General features: G+C 35.2%; 1 protein-coding gene across 3 annotated transcripts in view; it reads right to left on the reverse strand.

The window, feature by feature from the left end:
• Window positions 1–25,757, reverse strand: part of LOC121408956 (E3 ubiquitin-protein ligase RGLG4-like) — a 32,464-nt gene that overhangs the window by 5,851 nt on the left and 856 nt on the right. Inside the window, exon 1 of one of the 3 annotated variants that reach the window (XM_041600696.1) lies at window positions 19,514–19,854. The exons of 1 other annotated variant lie outside the window; for it this stretch is intronic. The gene's annotated coding sequence lies outside the window, so the exon portion shown is untranslated. Of the gene's footprint in view, window positions 1–516; window positions 639–19,513; window positions 19,855–25,757 lie in introns of those variants that run through there. One more of the 3 variants, XM_041600697.1, reaches the window with a different exon arrangement.

The raw sequence follows: 25,757 nt of genomic DNA on the forward strand, positions 1-25,757 counted from the left end.
TCAATTTCCTTGCCATTTCCAGTAAACAGCAAAAATAAACTGTTTGTGTACTCCGATAAATGAAATCAAGTTATAGGCTAAGATTATCCATAGTGTCTATGGATCAAATATTAAATGTTGACAAGACTGATAAAACTTTCATCCCATTTTTTATTTCATTGGTCTATAGCACATATTTTCAATAGACTTCAACATGAAATATATCATACTTACATATTAAATCTCCAATGGTTTAAACTACAACTCAAATTATTAGCAAGGATATGAATACTCTTTCTTTTGTTTTATATTTAGATTCAAATCTGTTACACATATCTGATACACACTGTACATAAATTATCCAGAAAATACCCTGACCATATCCTGTTTGATTTAAGTACCAATAATTTTTTAAAAAGGATATGTCCGGAAAGAACACTAGAGGAGAAAAATAAAACCCTTAAGTGATCAAGAATCTATTCATATCTAATAATAAATCATATTATTATACTTCCTCATATAGCACTTATCACTTACTTTCTCAGAAGTATCCTAGCACTTTACAATAATATTCTTCACCAACAACGGTAGATTAATATCGATATACAAAGAAATGAAGCAGTAAATGTGGTTGGCTGATACAAGAAATAACATTCTACTTCCAGCAGTGAGCACTGTACTTGGTACTTGGTAGGAATCCTCCAAAAGACGCAATAAAGGTGTTTAAACTGGAGGTGTGTCGTGTACGGTCACCAACTTAAGGTTCCGGTTTTAGGGTTTTTTGGAGTGCTGACTTAAAGGTTCCTCAGGATGGTTGGGATATAACTGAGGAGGGGAGATGGTTCCAGTCTTTGACAGTCCTCGGAAAAAATGAGTTTGCACATAATAATGAAGTACTTACAAAATTTACCTAAGTCACCAAAGGTTAATTCTATCAAAGAGTAATCAGGAATTAGTATTTTCAAAGTATTTGCAGCATATATAAGTGCTGGATTGATGACGTATAAAGCTGAATACCTCAATGACTAAAATTAAGAGTGACCTCATGCATTCAGAAGTGAACATTCACCCTTGCATATGTTTACCTTGGTCAATGTCATGTTTGTACACACAACAGGTTGAAAGGAAATGGAGGAAGTCTGAAGTAGTTGCTTCCTTGTTATTGAGAATCCGTTTATATGAATGTACATACACATGTATACAGTGATCAGTGACCCCGTTCTCATCTACTTTCTTAAACCAGTTTGAAAACCAGTTTGTGCACAAAGTATGAGACCCTAACGACAGCATTCCCATAGCAACAAAACCACTTGAAGTGGTTCTTAAAACCAGTTAAGGAGATGGTGATGAGAATGCTAGCAAAGCAATCTTCTGATTTGTGAAGTGGTTTGAGGGAGACCACTTCAAGAAAGTAGAGAAGAGGTTCTGTTTCATTTATAAAGAGAGAGGAAAACAAATCAAAATCAGATCACATGAATCTTCACTGTACTACTTATATAACTTTGGCATAAAAGCCCAGTTGGCATATACATACATACTTTTATAGTATTCATTTTGATACACAACTATATGATACAAAATTATCTCCTTATATTGCATCATAGTGACCAGTCTTAACTAATAAACAAAGACTGATAAGCGAAATGTACTGAAGAAGTATTGCATATAGAAAGGGGGAGGAGAATAAAAAGGAAAGTAACAAATAAAGAAAAACATGACATTGCAAACATAATCAATTGTTTATGTAAGGTCGTGAACAAGATCAAAACAATCAAATAGGTAAGGTTAAAGTCAAGGAGGAATTACATTTAAAACAAGATATAGTGTGAACAGAAAAAAAATATACAAGGAGGGACATGCAAACAACCTGACACAAAGGGGGAAAAAAGTCAATAAGATAATTTATTATTTATTCATTATGCATAATATGCAATTTGCTAATCAACCTGATAGCAATCTTCAAAAAAATGGGTCCACTTTATAGGATGTTTCTAATGAACTTTCCCTTGGGGGGCTAAAAATGTCAAATCCTTCCATTTAGGGCAAGAGGGTTGCCCATCAAGGATAAAAGACATAACACACGACTGGCCCCTACAGGGAATGAGCGGACAGAAGTGGGTCATCCCCCTCTGTAGTTCTGTAAAATGCTCCAATAATCAATCGTGAGCAATATGACATTTACCCATGTGCGCCTGCACCGTGGCTCTAATTATGGTCAATGCATCAAGAAGTATGTAGAGATTCAATATTGACTGGTGTCTTCAAATAAGTATGCATGAAATTTTGTTTAGGAATTTCTCAAATCTAACAGTCATACACCCACTGAGATCTTGAAATCCTACAAAAGAATAAGGAAAAGATATATCTTTTATTCAAACATTTATGGTTATCAACAATTATTACAAATTATGTTTTATCCATTCCCTTAATCAAAAAGGAAGAAGGTTTCAAGATTAACCAAATTCAGTTCACTATGAAGTCAAATGACATCCAAAATTAAATAGTACTATGGGAAAATAAAAAGATCTCCACATTGAATTTTATATTTTTTGTTCATTTTTTCAAAATAGGCTGCTGTCTGAATTATGGACTTTTTTATTTGAATACTTATAGCTTGGACATATAATACAAACTGAGATAATTTTTCCAGTTACATCTCCAACATGCTGACATCAACAGGATTCTACTAAATTACTCTTTAAAAAATTATCAAAAGTTGCATCTTTAAAAAGTTTATTTTTCCTTTCCAAGATATTTATTGTTATCTCAGTCATCCATGATATTAATCTAACATATTGTTTAGATGAAATATGTAAAATAGCCTATATCACCATCTTCTTTGCAGCATCACCATGAAAAAGTTGCCTAGTTTTCACACCCTCAGTTCCATATATTCATGTTTTATGCATGGAAAGGAAATCGGAAAGTGCCACCTGCAAAAACACACGTGTCACTTGGAGAGACAGCAACCCTGCCCAGGTTTTATTGATAAAAGAAATCATTGCACATGAAAACAAAACAGAAGAAGAAGGGCCTGGAGGATAGGGGTTTTCATGGGATAGTCTTCTTTCAGATGAGAAGCTAAAGCATGAGAGGTAGATAAAACGTAGCAGAAAGGATATTAAGAGTATAGAATTGTGAAAAGTATAATGAAAAAGGAGAAGAAAGAAAGAAAGAATGAGAAGGAGCAAAGGAGGAGAGACAAAAGAGGATGAGAAGACAAAAAAAAAGAAAAAAGAAAAGAGGTGAAAGGTTGGAAGGCATAGGTTTGATATAGGTTTAAAATAGAGGAATGCTGGAGGCGGAAGAGTGTCTAGTTTTTAATAAGACAAAAAAAAGCAACATGGAGAATGCTGCATGAAGATAAGGTAACCAGAAGAATAGATCAAATAAATGAATCAAGAGAACTCAGGAGGAGGTGAGATAACAAAAAAAGAAAGAAGGAAAAACATTATGAACCCCTACATTAAACTCTGTCCTAGATTGAAAGATTATAGAATGATATATAGTGCATTAAGTAGAAACACCTTGAGGATTTGGTTTGATGGAAGGGTTTGCTATCAATTTTGATACTGTATAGAATTAAACAAAGAGAATTATGTATGACACAAGGAGAATAAGAGGGTGTGAAGTTGAAAGGAAAGATATTATAAAAAGCACCAATGAAATTAAGAATGGTGTGAAGGAAGAATTGACAATTTTGGCTGAAAAAATAGGAGGGGGAGAAGAAGAAAAAAGAAATTATACATACCATTCACTATCTTCATAAGATATGAACTCCTATTCATATCTCACAAAGTCTATATTCCAACTAAAGAAATCTAATCAAGTGCATTTTCTATGAAATTCATGCAACTTTTCATAATCCAGCTTAGCCCTTAAGTTTTATCCTAGAAAACCATAAAACAATTTAATCTGATATTCAAGAAGGGGGGTAGAATGATGCAAAGGTTAGAATACAGCATCACAAGGATATGATGAGAATTTATAAATCCAGCTTAGAACTATATTGGACTTCCATGGTCCTTATGGTGTAAAAATGTATGTTGGCTTGTCGACACAAAGATGATGCAAACCCAGTATAATATGGGCAAGCTTTAGAAGTTACAATTAATCCTTTTTTAATCACTTTCTTCTTTTATCACTTTATTAAATCAGAACATGCATTTTTACGTTGTCTACACGTAATTATGATAATACATGATTCCATGCTATGCGTAATTAGCATTCATCATGTCTCGTCAGGAATAGGGAGATACGACATAATCTGAATCCAAACTCAATAATACACCGCACCCCTGGGATACGATAAGCACACACACAACCAGATTAGAACAATATTGGACTGCCCTTATCTTCCTCATATATGCCGGGTATGTCTGCGCATATACCCAGAAAATTATGCAATTTGTAATATCACCAAAGGCCATGGAGTGTGAACTGCACCAGGAACCGAGGATGACTGAACTTCAAGGGAAGTCAGCCTCTTTCACACCACAGCATAAAATTGGAAGGTTATGTTTTACCCCATTTCATATTGATGTTGTATAGTGAAAATATTCATTTCTTTCAGGAATTATCTCAGAGATGTAAGAATTCACATTTGAATATAAATCTGTATTCTAAATAAATATAGATTAAATTTGTAATCAATCAGAAGAGCTCATAAAGGAAAAATTGATGCAAATGTGCTCTGAATTGCTGTTTGACAGAATACACAATCTGTATTGCATTTAGAATTTTGGATGTGAATTTAATAACACAAGAAAATTCTTACATAGAGGCATACATACATGCATCCTTTCAAATTATGGACATCATGAACTTATTTTTGTATAAAAAAGAGAGCTGAATCTTGGCCTGTTTTTAGTGAAGAAATGGAACCAGAAAGAAGAAATTTTAATTAAAATTTGGATATTCAATGGGTCTGCTGCAAGCAAGATGGCGCAGTGGTAGGGGAGATCTCTCTCATAACATGAAGGTCCTGGATTCACAACCAAGCTGATAGAAGAATGCCCTTTCAGGATGCGTGTTCCAATAGACTGGATAAGTATGATGAATTCTTACAAGAGCTAACTTCTAATGCATGTAACCTTAATGGTGCACTGAGGAAACACCATTAACACCAACCAGGTAGCTACACCAGAGAAGTGTTGTAGCAGCACCAGTTGGGCTTTGGGTTAACACCAGATACGTGTTTAAACTACACCTAACAGTGTTGAAACATCCATTTGCTTCTAAACTGGTAATGTTTAACACTTCTCTGGTGCTCCCTTATACACAACAAAAAAGTAAGTCCCCCCTTAAACAAACATCAATAATTTCCAAACCAATTCGAGTTTTTAATATATCTTTACATGAGCGTGTAGGTAATTTTATAAGCTACCCTCTGAGTAAATGTTATGGACGTATTTTACGTCATGCTTCAGTGAGCACCGTCAGAAGGCAAAAATGTCACTTTTCAAAAGTCACAAGCCAAATATCATGACTTTGATTCCATTTTATTGGAACTAATTCCACATTCTCATCATGAAAAATAGTCAGAAGGCTTATAAAAGGTACTTTCTAAAAGACAATACAACTTTTTTGGCTAAATTTCACGGTTGAATAAACACCAGTCCGAATTTGCTATAATTGGATATTTTACAGGTTTCTATCAATAAAAATGATTGAATATGATGACAGTTATTTTTGGGAAGAGTTTCTTCAACAGTATTCATCGTTTCACGGTTCAATGAACATTTATTGAAAACAAAAAATACGATTTTCAAATATCATAGGCAAGTATTGTTTCATTTTGGTAACTGAAAATGATCTTTTCTCAACTTTTTCGTTGTGTTCATGATCAATCAACATGCTTCAATGATTTAAAGGCTTTAAATTAAACATTCACGCTTGAATGAACATGTGGAATGTGATTAGCTATTTTTTACGTTATTGGAAAAAATGCAATTTGTAACTATGGATATCTGTCACAAACCTCCTTGCATAGTTCATTTGATTTAATTTTTGTGAAAATCCCGATGTTTAATGCATCAGTGAGCACACAATACTCGAAAATTATGCAAATGAGAAGAAAGTTCAAGGCCTTGGCCCCACTCTGTGCCGCATCGAATGGTTATTTTGGTGTGCGCACCTTTTGGATAGTGTTACTCTGAAGCCATGTGCGAAGTTTCATGAAATAACTGTTGGCAGAAGTAACAAAAACCGTCCATGAAACAAACCCTCATTTCAAAATTTTGACTTCCTCTCTCATAGACTTGTGTACATAATGGGTGCATATGTTTACGAACAAGTAACCCCTTATTCAATATGGTGGAACTTTTTTTTAAGGCTATCTTTAGCAATGTCTTTTGGCAGTAATGTTTATCAACCTATGGGCGAAATTCTGTGCAAAAATGAAATCGATTCGTTTATTTATGGATGAGTGAGCACGCATCAAAGTGGGAAAATTGGTATTTTCAATGTCACAGACGCATTTTAAAGGATAATAAAGTGATTATTGGGGGCAAATTCGGTTTCAAATGTGACTTTAATTGCTGTTGTTTTTATCATCCATCATTTCTATCACCACATACTTTCCGAATTTTAAACATTTTCATGGTTGAGCGAGCACAATCGAAAACTTAGGAATTAATATTCTTTATACTGCATAAATGTATTCTTTTCCTAACAATTTCTCAGGATCAGTTGAATGTATGGACAAATCAGTGGTAGATCCAGAATTTTAAAATAGGGGAAGGGGCCTATAATCGGGGAAGCCACCAACATTTTCAAAATTTTAACATGATTTAACAAGTTGTAGAGGATACTACCATAAACCCCTATGATGATACTTCACAATTCAGGGGCCGCTGAACGGTTTTCAAAGTGGGGGGGGAGACTGGGCCAAAAGTGAGGGGGGGGGGCTGATCATGCAAAAAAATAAAAATCGTGTGGTCATTTTTACATTTTTGTACATGCTTTTGGAAAAAAGTTGGGGCTGAAGCCCACCCCCCCGCTTCCGCAGCCCTGCAATACATTGTGTTCACTCAACCATGAACATACGATATCAAAATCTGGTCTGAAGTGGTTGAATGATGGATAGTAAAACAGCATAACACAATAAAATTCACCTGAAAACAACTTTTGCCCAACTTTGTATTTGAACAAACTGAAAAACGACTCTTGTGACTTTTAAAAATGGTCATTTTTAATTCAATCTTTAATTACTCATGCATGACTCAACCGATCGATGTCATTTTTCCTCGGGGTTTGCTTAATGAGTGCTGAAAACCACCTATGAAATATCATATCTCAAACTAATTCGGTTCAAAAGTTACAGCAATTTGATTTAGGGGGGACTTACTTTTTTTGTTGCTCCCTGTATAGATCCCGAGCTGGTGTATTAATAACACGAGAATTGTGGCCTCTATCGATACTGGAGGATTTATAGTAGAGTGGTTGTCTCAAAAGTAGCTGACCAAGGCTCAAAAAAGTTTTAATTTTCAATAAACTGCATTCACACTTAATTAAGAGTCAAATGTATACAATCATATTAGTGTTATCATGTGAATGGGGCAAGACACTTGCTTGTAAGGCTTGCATGTGAGGCTTTCTCGGCATGAAAAGAGAAGTCAATTTAATGAGAATAGCAGATTGGCAAAGAAGGTTCGTTAGACTGGAAAGATTCACGTAGTCTATCATAGAAGGCAGGGCGAAAGGTGGCATTAAAGGGGCAAATCTTAACTGGAATGTGAAACTGATTTTTTTCTTATCTTGATTCAATCAATCAAGATATGCAAAATAAGAAAGTTTCAATGCTGACGAAAATATGTAACAGGTTTTATATACATCATACCTGTTAGCAACCACCTCTCTTTTTGCAGCAACCTGCCAATAGTGACATGTAGGTAGATTATGTATGTAAGAACAAAATGGCCGCCATCTGTCTACAAAGGTCACATTTTTGTGTTTCAATGGGTGGTCATGCGCTTAACAACTTGAAACACTTTACAATAAAAATGTGCTACCTTTGTTGCTTTTAAATGAAATGTGGAAATAAATTAATCACAGTCATGAACATCTGGGCATATTAAAAAGAATTTTTATCACTAGTCACTATCACAATCCATCATACAATGTATTCAGGGGCGTCGATCCATTTTTCAGATGGGGGGGCAAAATCATTGACGTTCCAAAGGCGCTGGATCGTACAAGACACACACACACATATATATATATATAGATAGATATATATGACTCATGACACACAGACACGTATCTCACCAACAAATTAATGCGAGCGCGAAGCGCGAGCTGATTTTTTTTTTTGTATACTGGCAGGGAAAGCGTGCCTGTTTAGAACTGTTTGTAGTAACTCATGAGGAGGATACATACATGTATCTCACTACACAGATAGTACGAGTGCCGAGAGTGAGCTAAAATTTCTTTATATTCTGACCTGAAAGCTTGATATTCTAAGCATTTCTGGTACCAATGATTAAGATTGGTATCTAAAAGAATAGATGCGAGCGCGAAGCGTGAGCTGAAAATTTTGATTTTTCGATTTGAAAAGAATAACAGTTTAATAGACGTTTTTGATAAAGAACAAGATATATATCCAAGAAAAGATGAATGCAAATCGAAGCAGGAGTTCTTTTGAGGCTTTAAAGTGAAAATGGGACATTTGCATTCACCTATTTAATCATGAGAAGTATGGGTTTTTGCTACAGAAATGATGCGAGCGCAAAGCGCGAGCTGAAATTTTTATATTCCAATCAGAAAAGCGGGCATTTTGAGCACGATTTTAAATAAAGAACGAGTTGTGTATTTCATTCTCGCCGCTTGCTGAACCTTACAATCTTGATTTTTTTTGCCATATCCGGAATTATTTGGGGGCAAAATGATGTTTGCCCCCCCCCAAATATTTTCATTGGTGGGGCGATCGCCCCCCCCCTGCCCCCCAGGATCGACGCCTCTGAATGTATTCACATTCTCCTTTTTAATACACCCGTTTCATACAGCAAAGTTCGCCAGCGAAGGGGAAAGTGTCCAGTATGAAAGGTAAACAGAAAAACTTCTCCACCTTGAGAGGTGGAGAACTTCCCTGTCGAAATGGTTTCCCTATCAAATGCCAATGAAATGGCCAGTATGAAAGCAAACCAGAGAACATCAAAGGTTAAATTTTTCTCCCCAAAATCCCTTGAACTGAGATTCCGCGCTAGCTGTTATTTCCATGGCTAAATGTGGAAGGCCATGCTATATGAGCGATCCGATCAATCCAGAGTTAAATACCTTTGAACATACTTGTTATTACTAATGATATTTATCATAAAAGCATTATTTTACAGGCTGAAAATGCACTAAAAATATCATAATACAGAGCAAATTCCCCTTCGAATTTTGCTGGGGAATTTTTTTCTTCGCCGTTTTCAAACTACTTATCATGCAGGCAGGGCAAATCAACCTAAATGATACAGCTCATGCCCGAGTTAGGAGCGGCAAATGTAAATTTATCAACTTCTTGTCAAATTATATTGATTTGATATTTGGGACCTTGTATCAGGGACTAATCCCCTAATCACAGTTTCACAAACCTCTAGTTTAAATTCTAAAAAAAATTAAACAAATCAGTAATCAACTGAACAACGACTAATCCCCTAATCACAGTTTCACAAACCTCTACAGTTTAAATTCTAAAAAAAATTACACAAATCAGTAATCAACTGGGTGCAATTGGTATGTCTAGTCATATTTCTTCCTACAATTCAGTCAGAAATGACTGTGTCGTACAAACAAGACTAAAATTGTTATACCTTCGAAGGAATACAACAGGATAACAGACAAGCACTGGAAAAGAAAGAGGTGATGACGTATTTGATGAATTTGCTCAAGACTGTGATGGATGAGAAGATAGAAAAGTGTATCTACCTTGTTACCTGCATGACTGCTGACCTTTACAATGAAGGGATATGACAGAGTAGTGTATATGATCAGACAATGATACAGGGAATGGGATAATAAGGAGAAGAAACAAACACAAGGATATGCTAATCTTAAATAAAGAAGCCAAGAAGAAAGATAACAAGGAAAGATGAAATAAAAAACAGAAAAGATGGGAGAAAATAAGAGAGAAAAGTCTTTGAAATACTATAAAATGAAGCAACTACAAGAGAAAATTTTTAGAGAAAAATGGATAGAGAAAAGAAACAATGAACTAAAAAAGAATGTATCATCATAAATGTATTTAAGAATACTGATTCACAGCATTTCCAATCTGCCATGCAAGTAGAGATGAAAAAGATGATGTATGAGAGATGTTGCTGCCCATAGGGCATTTGCTCTTTTGTCCATTATCGGAACTGGACCATGTAATACTGATCATTACTTAACACAAATTGCACAAACAGGCATCCAAAGGAATAAAAGATGGTAGGCCTACCCCTGTATGCCCTGCTTCACATCGACCCCTTCCTATGGGTGGGGATTGATATTGGGAAAAAATGCAGCAAATTGTATACTTATCCTTATTCTGATATTTGAAAAACAAAATCATCACAGAAATTCTAAGATCATTATCCAACTTTCTAATATTGATTATTTTAGATCCTGAGACTGAAATAGAAAGTATTCCCCCAGGAACTGCATCATCAAAATCTGATTTTTTTTTACTCTTACACTCATTACATTAACAAATGCACTTACAAAACAGCCTTGAAAACAGTATAGAAGTTATTTTCAGAACATGAATTAATATGAATTCATGACTAGAGATGGGTATGGCCATTTCAATTCCACCCTTAGGGCAGAATACTGTGTTGTATCACATAGATTCATAATAAATCAATCAAATAGATTGGTAAAGTTTACTGGCATTCAATCCGTTAACAAATGCATTTAATTTACTTATTTATTTATTTCTGTTTTCTTTAGACAGGGTGGTCTCTTCAGTACATGTACATAAAAACTGCTTTTCGAGAGAGCCCTGTACAATGATATTTTGGTAATGAAATATCAACTGATATAATAATTTCAATCTAGCCTAAGGTGTTTACTAAGATAACACGTAACAAGTATAATTACAAGAAAACTTCACAAAACAAAAATAAAAAAGAGAAGGCAATGTTCCATCTTGATCAAAATAATGATGAAAAACACCTGAAGGACAATGTTTCTTTACTTATCAAATCCAAAACCATTATAAGTGAAAGTTGAACCTTTGATTTAAAAAAAAATTGTTCATTTTCTTCAAAAGCAAAGCTGTATTGTCTTTCTGAACACAATCTATTTATATACATGTATTTATACAGTGTTTCTAATACCACTTCATGAATTTTTGAACTCGTTTGGTATAAGTAAGTGAATTAAATATGAGTTTGTTTGAAGTAATATAATTGTGTGATTTTTTTTTTCAAAGTAAGCTATAGGATTATCCATGGTTTATCAAACTTTCAACAGCCAGTTAGATTCTGATCAATCAAAAATACTGGTTACTGCTTTACATCTTTCCAAATGTTCAGAGCTATGAAGTATTTATTAAAGTGATACAAGATTTTCAAATTAGAATCTAAGATTAGAATCTCAATAAGTAGGTCATCCTGTTTTATACTCCAAGTCATTAACAATGTTCATTGAAACTAATTAATGTTAGTCATGATTCCTGAAACATTAAGGTGTGGCAGTTTCCTTGTACAATAGTCCTAAGTAGTCTGCAGGCTCAGACCCTTGTTTTTCACAATTCACACTGTGCATAATGCAGAGCCTGAAGTAGTGAGACTAGATTCACTATGCACTGGGGCAGGCTCTACTAATGACAGAGCCTTTGGTGTCTAATCACTCTAGAGATGGTATAATTGGTTAAAGTATCAAATATGAGTCTGTGCTTCCAGACTAGATCCTAAGCATCATGGATACTGTACTTGTCTATAAAAAACAATGCAAAAAAGCTTTGCAGTATTCTGAAGATGAAAAGGTGTAAACTCATGGAGGTGAGCCATTTGGAGACTGAACCCACATAGATGCAGACCAGGGGGCCGTTTCATAAAGCTGTTCGTAAGTTAAGAGCGACTTTAAGAACGACTGGTGAACCTTTCTTACGCGCTTAACCATCGCCAATGAATATACCATTTTCCACAAGAAAGGATCACCAGTCGTTCTTTAAGAGAAATGCCAGTAGTTGCAGTAAACACCGATTTCATGAGAAAGTCTGTAAAACCAGGCTTGTCAGTATATCATCAAGGATCTAGATCTGGTACAGTTTACATAAACTGAACTTTGTGAAATCTACGCTGAAAAATGTTCACACTGAAGATCACCAACACAGATAGGCACACGTGGGACAGTGTATTATTATTGCTGGAATAAAGACCCGACGGAAGTGACCAAATCCGCGCTTTTTTTGCTTATTTCTCAGTAATTACACATTTTCTTCCAGAATCCTTTGGTGCATATTTTTTATTCATACAAACAGACACTTGGGTGGTCATTATATTAGATTCAGTAAAAAATCATTTTGAGATCGTTACCAATACTGGAATTTATCTTTAATTTTAAAGTCACTCTTAACTTACGAACAGCTTTATGAAACACCCACCTGATTCTATTGAATATCCCTGTCCTAGCACAATCAGCCAAACAGCCAGTTTTCAATGGGCTAACAAAAATTACCTTTTCTGCAATAATTTTTGAAATACAATTATTGTGTATAATGGGAAAGACAATTTTAGAATATTTAAGTTTTCCTTTTAAACCTAAAAATAGCCAAAAATATCAAAAACTGTAAAATGAAGAAGGAAAGAAAAGAAGTTACAGTTAGCATAAAGGTAAGTATTAAGAATACAATGACATTACTTGCATGTCTTTCAGATGAATATTTTCTAAGCCAAACACAGTGTACAGCAAGACAACATTAATTTTCTTCCATATTTCTGATGGCCAAGACAGTCAACAGTTTCAACATGATAGTCGATATCAAGCTATTAAATTTTCAGAGCAGGTAAAAAAAATGATTCTCTAACCAAAAGTTGAATGCAAGTCAGTATGATAGTATCTATTTGTAAATATAATGGGAGTGACAAGCGTAAAAAAGTCTCTATCCAGAGTTTATACCTTGGAATGATCAGATACATGTAGTTCCCGATTTTGCTCTTGAACCAACTAAAAATGACGAACATCATACTGACAGATACATGTATCCCTGCCCAGAGGCGGAGGCCTTGTAACACAGAGGTAGCCACAATTGTAGACATCAAGAAACATAGGGGCACTCAAAAGCTCATCACTTTAGCTGGCAGCTTCAATCATGGCAAGGTTAAGCTGAATCAAGGATTGTCACCGCTCCTTAATGGATCATATGTGACAATCACCAAATGGCCACTAATGACCTGGAACTGTTTCATGTAGCATCTTGTCAAGCATTCTAACTCTGAGCCAATAACAGGCAAAGGATTTCAGTAGCTTACAACAAGGCTCCTCTGAAATCCATCAAGAGATAGAAATATCAAGAGGCCACTGACTCTTGAAAGCCAAGATATTCAGTCTGTTTGCCTTCAGTCCATACTGAATTAAATTGTCTTAAGAAAACTACTTATACCTATTTTTTAAGATGTCCTGTTGCAATTTACATGCAAGGATTAAGTAAACAATGTCTTTGGGTTTAAACTCCCTTTATAAGTTCAAATAAAATCAAATTCATTTCAAAATCAAATTTTAGTATCAGAGAGAAAGAGGAAGAAAGAGAATGGAGAAAGGTGATAATGGAAAAGGGATGAGATTGGCAGGCAGACAGAGAGAGAGAGAGAAAGAGAGAGATAGGGAGTTAACAAACAGACACCAGCAGACAAACATAGATTGGAAGAGAGAATGAAGAGCTCCTCATTTCAGCCAGAAATTTGAATGTACAATACCATCATCAAATCAGAAGAACCAAAAACTAAGTTCCATTATCTCCTATTCTCATTTATCTATCAATTTTGTTTTGCTTGATAGCAAACATTATCAAACAGCACTGATTTATCTCTGAAATCCAAGTAAGATATTAACTTATTCTTGTAGTCAGAATGTCTGGAGAGTTTCACATAAGTGCATATTAAAAATGACAGTGATGAATTATCACATCTAAAGTATTTTTTTTTTGGAGGGGGCAGGGATCCAGTCAGAAAAACTGTTCTGATCCTGATATTGAAACGACTACAGTGATTTTTTTAATACCTAACCAGACTATTGCAGATTAACTGCTCATACAATGATCTTAGTACTGTAAAGACCTTGTGATTCTCAGTAGATACATGATTATTCATTGAGGATTCAGTAAAAAAAATTATGATTCATCTTTTATGTGGAGCATTGTGGCCAAGTTGATTAGTCTTCTGACTTTAAAAGATGGTCGTGGGTTCAAATCCCAACCATTGGCATAATTTTCTTTGCAAGAAATTGATCCACATTGTGCTGCACTCCACCCAGGTGAGGTAAATAGGTACCTCTCAAAAATCTATTCCTGGAAAATAATGCTTCTGTGCTGTAAAAGGCAAAAGCCAGGGTAATAATATCCAAGTCCTTTGAAAGCAAAGAGGGGTCTTATATCTTAATGTGATACTATACAAGAATTGTGTTATTAAAATTATTATCATTAGGTTGAATTATCTCTTACCTCAACCACAAGGCTTATTTCTAATGTATCACAATAAATGTAAAATGGCTCTATTCTCTAATTACAGTTTAAAGCAAGACAGCAATGATAACTTACCAACACTGAAAAATCCTTCACAATATTAAACTCAAACATGTTTAGAAATAGAATATCCATAGACTTAATGCAGCAATTAACTCTGATGCATCAAAATCCTCTTAAAACAATTTGTCAGCTAGCAACTGGTATTACATGTATTTCAAGCAACGCTCCAAATTCAGAATCTGAAATACAAACACATAACACATGCTGCTTCACTTCCGAAGCAGCAATAGTAAAGCAGTCACTCTTAGCGATTAGTAGTGGATACAGATGAACGTTGCTTTGCTAATTGGCATAGAGTGTTATTGGTGGAAATACCAAAGGATAAAGATGTAAAGTCTTCCCATTCAGACCCACCTGGTAAAGACTTTTTGAGGTCTGGTTGATAATAGTCATAAAATGAAAGAAAAGGGAATATCTGCTCTTGCCGTTCACAACTTTTTTTTCAAAATGAATACTTCCAACAAATATATCTGTACAGAAACGTCGACTCAAATTGTAAAATCACTCAAATCAGTTGCTTTTTAGAGTTGGTCTCAAAGTACATTATCATGTCTCAAAATACATTTATCAAAGTTGATCAATACTACATACAGTAGTACATTGTTATTCGATTTGGCTGATGCAAAAATTAATTCTCATTCATTACATTCCACATACCCATCTCATATGTGCAAATGATGATTCTCGATTTAATCAGGAAAACCTCAGTACATGATTTCATCCCAAGTGTTTGTATCAAGACTAACAAGAAAGGAATACCTCTGGATGTGGAAGACTTATCTCTGGTCAGAATACTGAGATGATAACATCCAACGCTTGTTTCCTCAAAAGAGATAACTGTGACATCAATATCCACGCGCATTGCACATTATCGTTAAAGTTGGGGATTGGAAAGTGAACTTATCTTGGAAAGATCAATCACAGCATGCAGAGGACATCTACCTCACTCTGGTGAACCAGCCAATAATGATATTGATAATTACAATTATCCGGGGGGGGGGGAGCAGTCAAATATATTGCTGTACACATTCGTGACAAAAAAAACACGTTTAAAGGCGTGTCTTTTCAGTTTTGGCCGCGGACCGCACGTGCACTCATTAAGGGTATAAAAAACACCCGTTTTCAAAGAAAGGGTTGTTTTGAAAGACTGGTCAATCGCAGGGTCAAATGTATTTAGAGTAATTTTTTTCCACAGATTTTTTTTAAGACTAGCTAAACATATTCAAGTTATGTTTCTTCTCCAAGCTTTTTCCTTGGGGTCATATTCTAGCGACAACTTGTTTAGGGGCCAAAATGTGTAAGTAAAGCCTGCGGAAAACCCTATTTAGGGGGTTATTTGCACACAGAGAAAAACTTGTTTAAGGGGTGTTTGGAACAATTTGGTCATGCATGTGTACAGCAATTTATTTAATTTATTTGACTCCCCCCGGGACAATAATAAACAATGGAATGGAGTACTGAGTTGACAATGTCTTTCACTTACAGCATACATGTATCTCCATGGGGTTAAATATTTGTGACATCAAACTTATTCAATGGAAACGTTTTTTGTATTGGCTAAAAAGCAGGGTCTTTTGGACACAAAAGACATCATTCCTGAGTCTTGACTAATCCTTGGAACATATACATGCACCATTGATTTTTGAACGCCTTCAAGAAGACTAAACATTGTGGATTAAAGCCAGACTAATGCATTTTACCATTCCTGGTTTCTCAATGGGATAATCACAAATAATTACATAATAAAATAATTTTCAAGTTATGAGTCAAAATTTCAACATCTAAGAGTTCCCCACATCATAAATTCTACATTGTTTAATTCACATTCATAGAAACACAACATAAGGCTATTCCTTTTAATTCTGTTCTACAAAATATGTGATTTACAGTTTGTGAAAACATTAATTACATGTACAGGACACAACCTACAGGTCTTTTCCCTTAGCAGGTGCACAAATCTATTCATCACCATGGCAACTCCCTTTCAGCATCATCAGTAATTGACCAAATTGCTTCCTTGACATAAAACATGACTGATGTTAAACGAGTGGAAAATGAATTTCTGAAGGACAAACATGTTGACTTCTATTTCATTACCAGTCACCAAGGGCAATACTAAAACAAGGTTCTTTGGTAGAAAAAATTCATCCTGAATAATGTTTAATGAGTGCAAGTTTAAAGCAAACCCCTTTGCCACAGCAATCTTTAATACTTAGATATTCATGAATACCCATCATACAACATTTTCACCATAAAATATTAACTATATAGCGTTTTTTGTTTAATTATAATTCACATTACTTTTCAAAAGTTGTATCAAGTGGTATGTATACATAATTACATATCATGTACATGTACAGAAGCCGAAACTTAAGGCACATGATTTACATATCTTGGCTAGCTCATTCTAACTTTGACCAAAGTCCTCATATCAAATTAGCCTGAACCAAACTCTTTTAAAAAGCCAATATGGACCTGTAGCCTAGTTTAGCTTTGCACCATCTCAAATCCTCAGCTACTAAAACCTGGCCACATTCCTAACCCATAGTGCGACATTTTCAGTAGTATAGTGACTGCAGTCTAGGCCAGCTTGAATCACACTTATATATTTCAGAATGCATTCATACCACAAAAAATAGCAAAAGAAGTAAATTCTGTACTTTTCTTCTAAACAAATTGTTAGTTTCTCAATACAAATAAAATCATAGACCAATCTATTCAATACTTACTGTACATACAGTTAAACAGTAAATTTTAGGACTACAGTAGTTAGTCGATAAGAGATCGCATTATTGGTCAATCGGGCCCTTTAAATCTTATCCTCAGAGAAATTGTACATCAGGAGCAAATACCAGATAACCCCCTTGGGCATATCAGTCCATAAGCAATTTCAAGTAACAAATTTTGTATTGAATGGATTAAACTCAACAAAACTTATTCATATTTCATATAAACGTTCCATTATCTATGCTCTTTTCACTTTTACAAAGCAAATGCCAGGAATACCAAGGACAACTTATAATTCAACTTTTCAAATTCCAGGCCAATTCATTTATTAACCAGCATCAATAATTGAGGCCTATCAATTTATCACCATGGCAACAGCATCCCTGTCAAGTTCCAATGTTTACCCAGTCCCGTTGCTGGCTGGAAAGGAAGGGCTTACCATACGAAAAGAAAATTGAGCAATTACCTCAATGCACGATAAATGAAGGAGAAAAAAAATATGGAAACCTTCATTCTTTTAGTTCATGTCATTGATTTCTGCCCTATAGTGTACAAGTACAACCTTCTCTGCTTCATATTGGCCATTGCAATCTCATTCTGAACAACAAACATAAACTGAGCAGGTCTGCTTGAACACCTGACTTTCCCCATACATGTATCTTTATGCCTCTATACACAGGGCAGGAATGTGAAAAACAAAATGATTAAATTGACAAAGTGAGAGTTTCCAGGATTTTTGGCAAAAATTTCATTGTTGGAAAAAAAAGAGAAAAAGGCAGATTGATGGTTCAGCGGAAACTATATTAATCCAGCCAAATCTCCCTGCCTGAAGGCTTCAGAAGTCAGGTACATGTATTAAACAAATATAAAATACATTGAGGGTTTTTGGCAATTTGATTTTTTTTTATTATTTCATCTACAGAATGCATGCTGAGCCTGAATCCAAACACAATTCAGGACAGTATAAATCTAGAGAATAAAAAATGAATACCTGTAAATCTTGACACAACCCTGATAACAGTTTATGGTCACACCGCCCAAGTTGTGGGAGCGGTCGTGGAGCGGAGAGAAAAAAATAATCACCGCTCGCTACCGTTCACCATTTTCAATTTCGATTGTTTTTTTTTCAGATTTTTTCCCCAATTTTGTGAGCGAAATTCGACCCTCTCTCCCTACCGCTCCACGACCGCTCCAACAACGCTCGGGCGGTGTGACCAGGCCTTTAGCATTGGATATATTAAAGAATAGACAGAAAAAAATAGAAAATATGAGAAAAGAAGATGACAATGCATGGCAAATTGAATATAATGACTAAAACTTACTAAATTATCAGCTCTTCTTTTATGCCTACATGTACATGTACAACCACAACTTTCAAAAGCAGAAAGCAAACAAAAGAAAATGAGAATCAGTTTTAATGAGTCATAAATTTGAGCATTGAATTTTCAATGTACATCTGCAATGCTTACATGTGCAAACACAACCAAAACTTACAATTGAAAAAATAGAATCAGTTTTAATGAGTCATAAGTTTATAAACAAACATGGAAACTAAATTTCAATGGATAATTAATTGCCTAGATATTAAAGACCCAGATCAGACCAAAAACTGAAATCATATACCAATCGAAAGTTGGTAAGCCACTAAACACAGCAATACAACCTTATGCATTTTTCACGACTTACGAGCCGAGTATTTTGCTAAAGAATATTGCCTTGACTTCATGGAAAAAAGGATGCTCTGGCAACCCATATGCGAACAATTTAGGAAATATGAAAATCCCTATTTTGAAATGTGCCAGCATGGACAAAGTCCAATATTCAAGGTAACAGAAAATACAATGCCAATATAATACTCGATCTGTGAAAGAACTAAACATGCAGACTGATACAACAAGAATCTTCAACTGAATACATAAAATTTCCTGACTGTATAAAAGTACAGTAAAGTTTGTTTTCAATACCAAAATTAATGAAAACACATCTGTATATTTGGTAGTCACCAAATTATTCTAGTGTAGTCACCAAATTCTTCTAGTGTAGATATCTACATTTTTTTATTGAGAAAGATAGATAAATTTGCTTTCAACTTACCAAACATTGAAAAGAACTGGATTCATTTTGTCCTTGGACTTTGAAAATTATGTTGCTTGATATTCACCTGATCAATTAGCTCTATACACTGTCTTCACATTTTTTTAACAGAAATTTGTACACTTGACTGAATGAAGAGGCAGCTCAACTTTAGACTGTACAATACATATGTACAGATCAGTACCCTTTTGTTTTTCACCACCAACCTCCAATTTGTCTAATATGTTGTGTAGTTAGATCTGGTTAATTATTAACTTGAGTAATAGACAGGTTGGTTGCCTCACTTGCCAACAAAGTGTCATAAAAGTGATAAAACTCATTACACAGCCTGCTTCTGATAGAATATACTTTTATCGTTAAGAGCATCAGGGGTCTGTTTCATAAACTTGTTAAAATAACCAAAATGTACAATAACTGTTTAAAGCTACTGAAATCATTTGATCTGATTGGCTGATAGTAAATTTGTTACTGAAATTGTGCATTTGTTAAGTACTACCATGTTTAAGACTTCTTTATGAAATGGGACCCAGACCTGTATCAGTCATTTATTTTCATCAACATTTAAAAAGATGTCTGTCCCTTCTTCCTTGATTGTTAAGATGTGTCTCCCTTTGATTTCCTTGATTATATTCCATTTTAATCAAAGCCTACACTCTGATCTACAGTGTATTTCTTACACTCTTATCAGTTCACAAATAAACATAACCAAAAACTAAGTTTCCTTTAAACTTTTGGTAAATCCCCCCCCCCAAAAAAAAGGTGCACACTACTATTCCTTTTTTTACCATTACTAGTTTATATTATTAAATATGCATGTTCCCCCAAAACATTGTGGTGTGAAAGAAAGATTAAAAAATGTGATTTATTGGATAAATTTACTGATTTTACATAAGAATTTAATTTGATCAGGTCTGGGGATCAGGTGCCTGATCAAGATAGAAATATCTGAGTATTTTTGTCTTGTTTACACATTCTCAATCATGGCTGAAAATTTCTGGATAAAATCTTTATCAGTAGCCTTCTAATATCCAATTACTAAATATCTAAATCAAGTGCTCAAAGGGTTACTTTAAATAAAAATAAAAACAGAACTGAGAGACGGTGCTATATTTGAATTTAAATATTAATGGCTGGAAAAATGCCATATAAAAGTAAATATATCACTTTCTGTTGATTTTCTATGAACAAATACTGTCGCAGTGGTTATGTGACCTCTAGGTCCTTGAGTTTGAAAACCACTGAAATATTTTAACCACAATTCGTTTCAGGTTTTGACCCTGTACATGTAGTGTGCTTTAATCATTGCAGTTCTTAGATCATACAAAGTACTATGGATTGTCCCATGTACATACATGTTGAACAGTCAGTAACCAACCGTACCAACTCTTCCCCCCCCCCCCGACATTTCCATTTTTCGTATTCAAGCAATTCTACACTCATTATTTTGATTATGTGCAAGGTTTTTTAATGTTTACACTTAAGATACAAGCCTAAAAAGTAAAAGAAAAGGCACAAGGGTACACTATATGTTCATTCAGACAGTAGGCCATTGATGAGTGGATACCATGAGTGACCATGGGGTCTCGAAACGCACCTTAAACACGTATTTTCCATATTCTGAAAATGCACCCCTTAACAAGTATTGGCGTGTGAAACCCTACCCTTAACAAGTATTGGAAACAAAACGATATCCTCGGCAAGTATTCCCTGAATTGACCCCCTAAACAAGCACAGCGATATTTGTATTGTTATGACACGGATTTCGGTCGTCGGTTTTACCTTCACCTACATCATTGGGTTTAGTGCAGCCTGCAGCCCCACCTCCCACATCTTGCGCAAATCATCTACTCTAAACACGTAGTGTTGACTCTTGGGGCCAAAAGTACATCCTTATATAAAACACTTTTTTACACCCTCGCAAATTTGACCCTAAACACGTAGCTTTCCTAGCGAAAATAGATACCCTTTTTCCATTATTTTAGCATTTTTGATTATGTATGTAACATGCCCTATCTTGAAAAAGAAATCCTTTTTACGTGCTTTTTGGGTCGCGCATGGTATCCACTCGTCGATGTAAGTGCCCCCCCCCCCCCCGGCAGTAGGCCTACTTTGGTTTTATTACTGAATGGATGAGGGGTGTTGGCTAGATTCATCTCGCACTTGCAGCAGTGGCCCTCACCTCCTTCCTTCACTTTGCCTGATTCAGTACATCTTCCATCCTCAACTCAACCCTATTCTTCTCATCCACTTGCTTCTTCCATATCTCCATTGGCCATCCCCTCCCCCTCCTCAATCACGAGCCCATTAACCTCAATTTACAAAGTAATTAGAGCTATAACTCTGGCTATGTAATATTACAATAATATGGGATGGAATATCAAGTTGAGATATGTTCAGGCCTCAGCAGTTGGACTGGAAAAATGTAGTCAATATACAGTCAAAACTATATTACATTGTAAAAAAAATTACAGTCAATATGAACATTTGCAGATTGACTATGCAGATACTATCTAGTATTACTAATAAAAGTAAATATGATACAGCCAACCTGTATCATTTTTTAAAGGGCAAGAACATGAGACTTACGAGAGTGAGTTGTCTCTCACACCTGGCATATAATGTGTTGGAAAACTAGGCTCTCTTCATAATGCATATATACACAAAGTTCATTCCAATGCTTCATACATGTACGAAAACAAGCACCCACAGAAATTTCAGTCCTAGAAAAATGGGAGACACCAGGGAATAAAATCAATATTTCTGGGTAAACATTCAAGCTCAGAGAATAAAAACAGAGTTGAAAAGTGGCTGAATAAATATTTTCATGATGTACGTTATCTACAAGCGATAGATTGGTGAAATTCAGTACTTAATTTCTTCCAGCCTGCAGTTGTGCATTACAGTCATGAGAGATAGAGGGACATTAAATAAAAAGGGGAATATTGATGAGCACATAATAAAGAAAGACACAATGTAATAAGGGTGGCAGTTTATATTCAGTAACAAAAAATGAATGCAATTATTACAATTGATCTTTTCAATCTATAATGGCTTATTTCACAAAATTAAGTCTTTTTCAAAATCTAATTTAAATGAATTGAATGACCATTACAAGAACCCAAGTTGAAACAAAATTATTTCAGATATTTTACTTTTCCTAAATACTTTCTGTAGATGATATCACAGCAAGAGAATTTTAGAAAAGATATACATGAATAGTTACACCATTTTCAGATATCCAAATTGGGGGCTTTTATTCAAACCAATGTTCCTCTATTGAATTGTTTGGAAACAACAAGGAAACTGTTATTGTGATGTGATACAGAAGGGAAGAGGGATGGTGTTAAAATAAATTTAAGCTTCATTTCTGAATTCTTCGTTGACATGAAGCAGGAAGGAAAAACTCCCTGATGATGATCTCACACTCCATGACAGACTTAAACTGCATGTACAGTCTGCAGTTGTGAAAACCCTTCACTTGAGTTATAAGGGTCTGAATGTTACAGCCTATAATGCCTTGTGTTCTGAAGGCCCTCTCACCCATTGAATTGAAACAGCTAGTCTACTGTACACAATTCATTTAAGGTACATGGTTGTACACTTACCTATCTAAATTCTAGGTCTATAATGGTTAGCTCTTATTATATGTCTGATTTCAGATCAATTCTTCTATTTCTTTTGTATTTACTGTTAATTACATTATATCTGGGGCCTGTTGCAGAAAGAGTTGCGTTTAAACGCAAGTCAAAAAATCAAACGCAAGTCCCAAATGCGCGCTGTTGATTGGTTGAAAATCAAGTTGCGCATGATTTTTAGAGTTGCGATCGATTGCAACTCTTTCTGCAACGGGCCCCTTGTCTCACTTCTCCCCTGCACCATGCCCACTTCTACATCAATATCTATTGGGGGGGGGGGGGGTCCAGTCAAATAGTCAAATGCATTGCTGTACACATGCGTCACCACATTATTTCCAAACACTCCCTAAACAAGTTTATCTCTGTGCGCAAAATAACCCCCTAAACAAGTTTTTCGCGGGCTTCATTTACACATTTTGGCCCCTAAACAAGTGGTCACCAGAATAAGACCCCTAAACAAGTTTTGTCTACTTGCTAACAAGAAGCTTAAATAGATGCTAGGTATTGGATGACCCCCATCAGGAAGAACCTGAACACTTTTCAGAAACGAGGAAAAGGCTTGGGAAAAAAAACCTAAATACATTGGCTCGTCTTGAAAAAAAATACCCTAAGTATGTTTTTGATACTCTTAATGAGTGCAAGTGCGGCCCACGTCCAAAACTGAAAAATCACCCCTGTAAATGCGTTTTTGGGTCACGCATGTGTACAGCAATATATTTGAATCCCCCCCCCCCCCCCCCCCGATTTCTATCTCTACATGTATAGACCTAGTCACGGCCCCGGTTCCCCTCTATTTTCTTACAGTTTACTAATTCAATTTCTTTCCAGCCTTACTTAATTTCATCCATTTATTCTTTCTCTTATCTCTCTCTAAAGGAATATTTCTTTCCAATTCCTTTATCTACTTGTATTACAATATGATATCATTTCAATGTATAATACACATAATAACTGCTATTTAAAGGTAAAATAAGGTAGTTGCAGCAAACAGAGAAACTTTTTTAAAGTCTTAAAATCATGGTTAATTGCCATCATACATATACATGTAGGCTAGGGCCTATTGTTATGTAGATCACAACTGGCATTTATTGTCAATGGAGGGAAACTAAGACTCCTGTTGGTTTTACAAATACCTGTATCTACCAGTTGTGGAAATGATTTCAAAATGAGATAACTTTTTACAGAACCCAATCAAATGACCATGGAATTAACTTAGTTTCCGTCATGTAGTATTTGTAAATTAGATCAGGGTATCAATGTAAAAACAACAATAATATTGGATATGATGTTCATGGTTGGACAGTTCTTTTCTTCTTCCTGTAGAGTAGCCTACAGACTACCGTTGGCATATCATCGTATTAATTGTCCTTGTCAAGTGCCCAGATGAATAGTGCAAGTCAAAATCTCTACAAAACTATGTGCGGTTAAAAACAGAAGAGGTCTTAACGAAGCCTCCTTTGCTGCACCTCCTGCTTGAAAAACATGAGAGAGGTGGTGTGGACTATCTTTGCTGGGTGTGAGTTCTATATTCTGATAGCATCAGGAAAGAATGTCTTTTGATATATTTGTGCTCTGGCAATACTGGCATATAAGATTTGGAACTTATCAGGATTTCCAAGTGTACATGGTCCAGTTGATGGAATAAACTGGTCATCCGGGATGTCAATTGACAATATGCTTGTTAGTGATGCAGTCGACCATGCTGGCTCTTCTTTCCTGAAGTGTAGCCCACTGGAGTTGCTTTAGCATTTCTGATACACTGCTGGTACATCAAAATCTCCAAAATCGGGTGTCACAGCGTTGAACCATTTCCAGTTTTGAGATGTTCCTCTGGGTATTAAAATGGATCCCATACCACAGCAGCATACTCCAGTACTGGAAGGACAAGTGCTTTGTAGCACGACACTTTTGTCTTGAGAGCCTGAGAGGTCCCTGATATTTCTCTGCAGAAAGCTGCTGACTGAGGGTTACACGGGCCTAATTACAACTGGCAGGCTAAAGATATTCATTCGAGCCAACCCATTCTCAATTTTTAAATTTGATATTGCTAATTGACAAAATTGAATGAATATGACTGACAATCTTGTAAACACTGATTCTAGGGAAGGTACCTCATGAACTTCATTTTTCTAAATTGGAAAGATATATCACCACTTTAGAACTATTTTTTTTTACTGGCGGAAGAATTAGGGCCATATTACTCTCTCAAGTGATGAATTTGTTGTTGTTGCTATCTTGGGTTTTAAGGTGCATACCATTCAGATATGAATATCTACGCCTATAAATATTTGATATGAATATTTGATCCTGTCAGGTTTAGTCTTCATAAATGCCAATTTATTTTTAAAATGAGCCGGTTGAGATACTCTTCTCTAGTCAGATATTGTCAGACATATATCCTATCCAATGGTAGTAAACAATCAACCCTCAAATTTCCTCTATATTTTTTATGAATTTTTTTTTAGAGTGCCATTTTAACATGAGTCTATGGGAAATTATTTAGGCCTGTTATGCCTGAGTTTACAATTAATTGTTGTATCACTTGACAATGAGGAGAAAATTAGAATATTTCATATCATAAAATACAAAAGAAATAGTGAGTTGATGAT

This window comes from Lytechinus variegatus, chromosome 2 (genome assembly GCF_018143015.1).
Source record: "Lytechinus variegatus isolate NC3 chromosome 2, Lvar_3.0, whole genome shotgun sequence".
NCBI classification, from domain to species: domain Eukaryota; kingdom Metazoa; phylum Echinodermata; class Echinoidea; order Temnopleuroida; family Toxopneustidae; genus Lytechinus; species Lytechinus variegatus.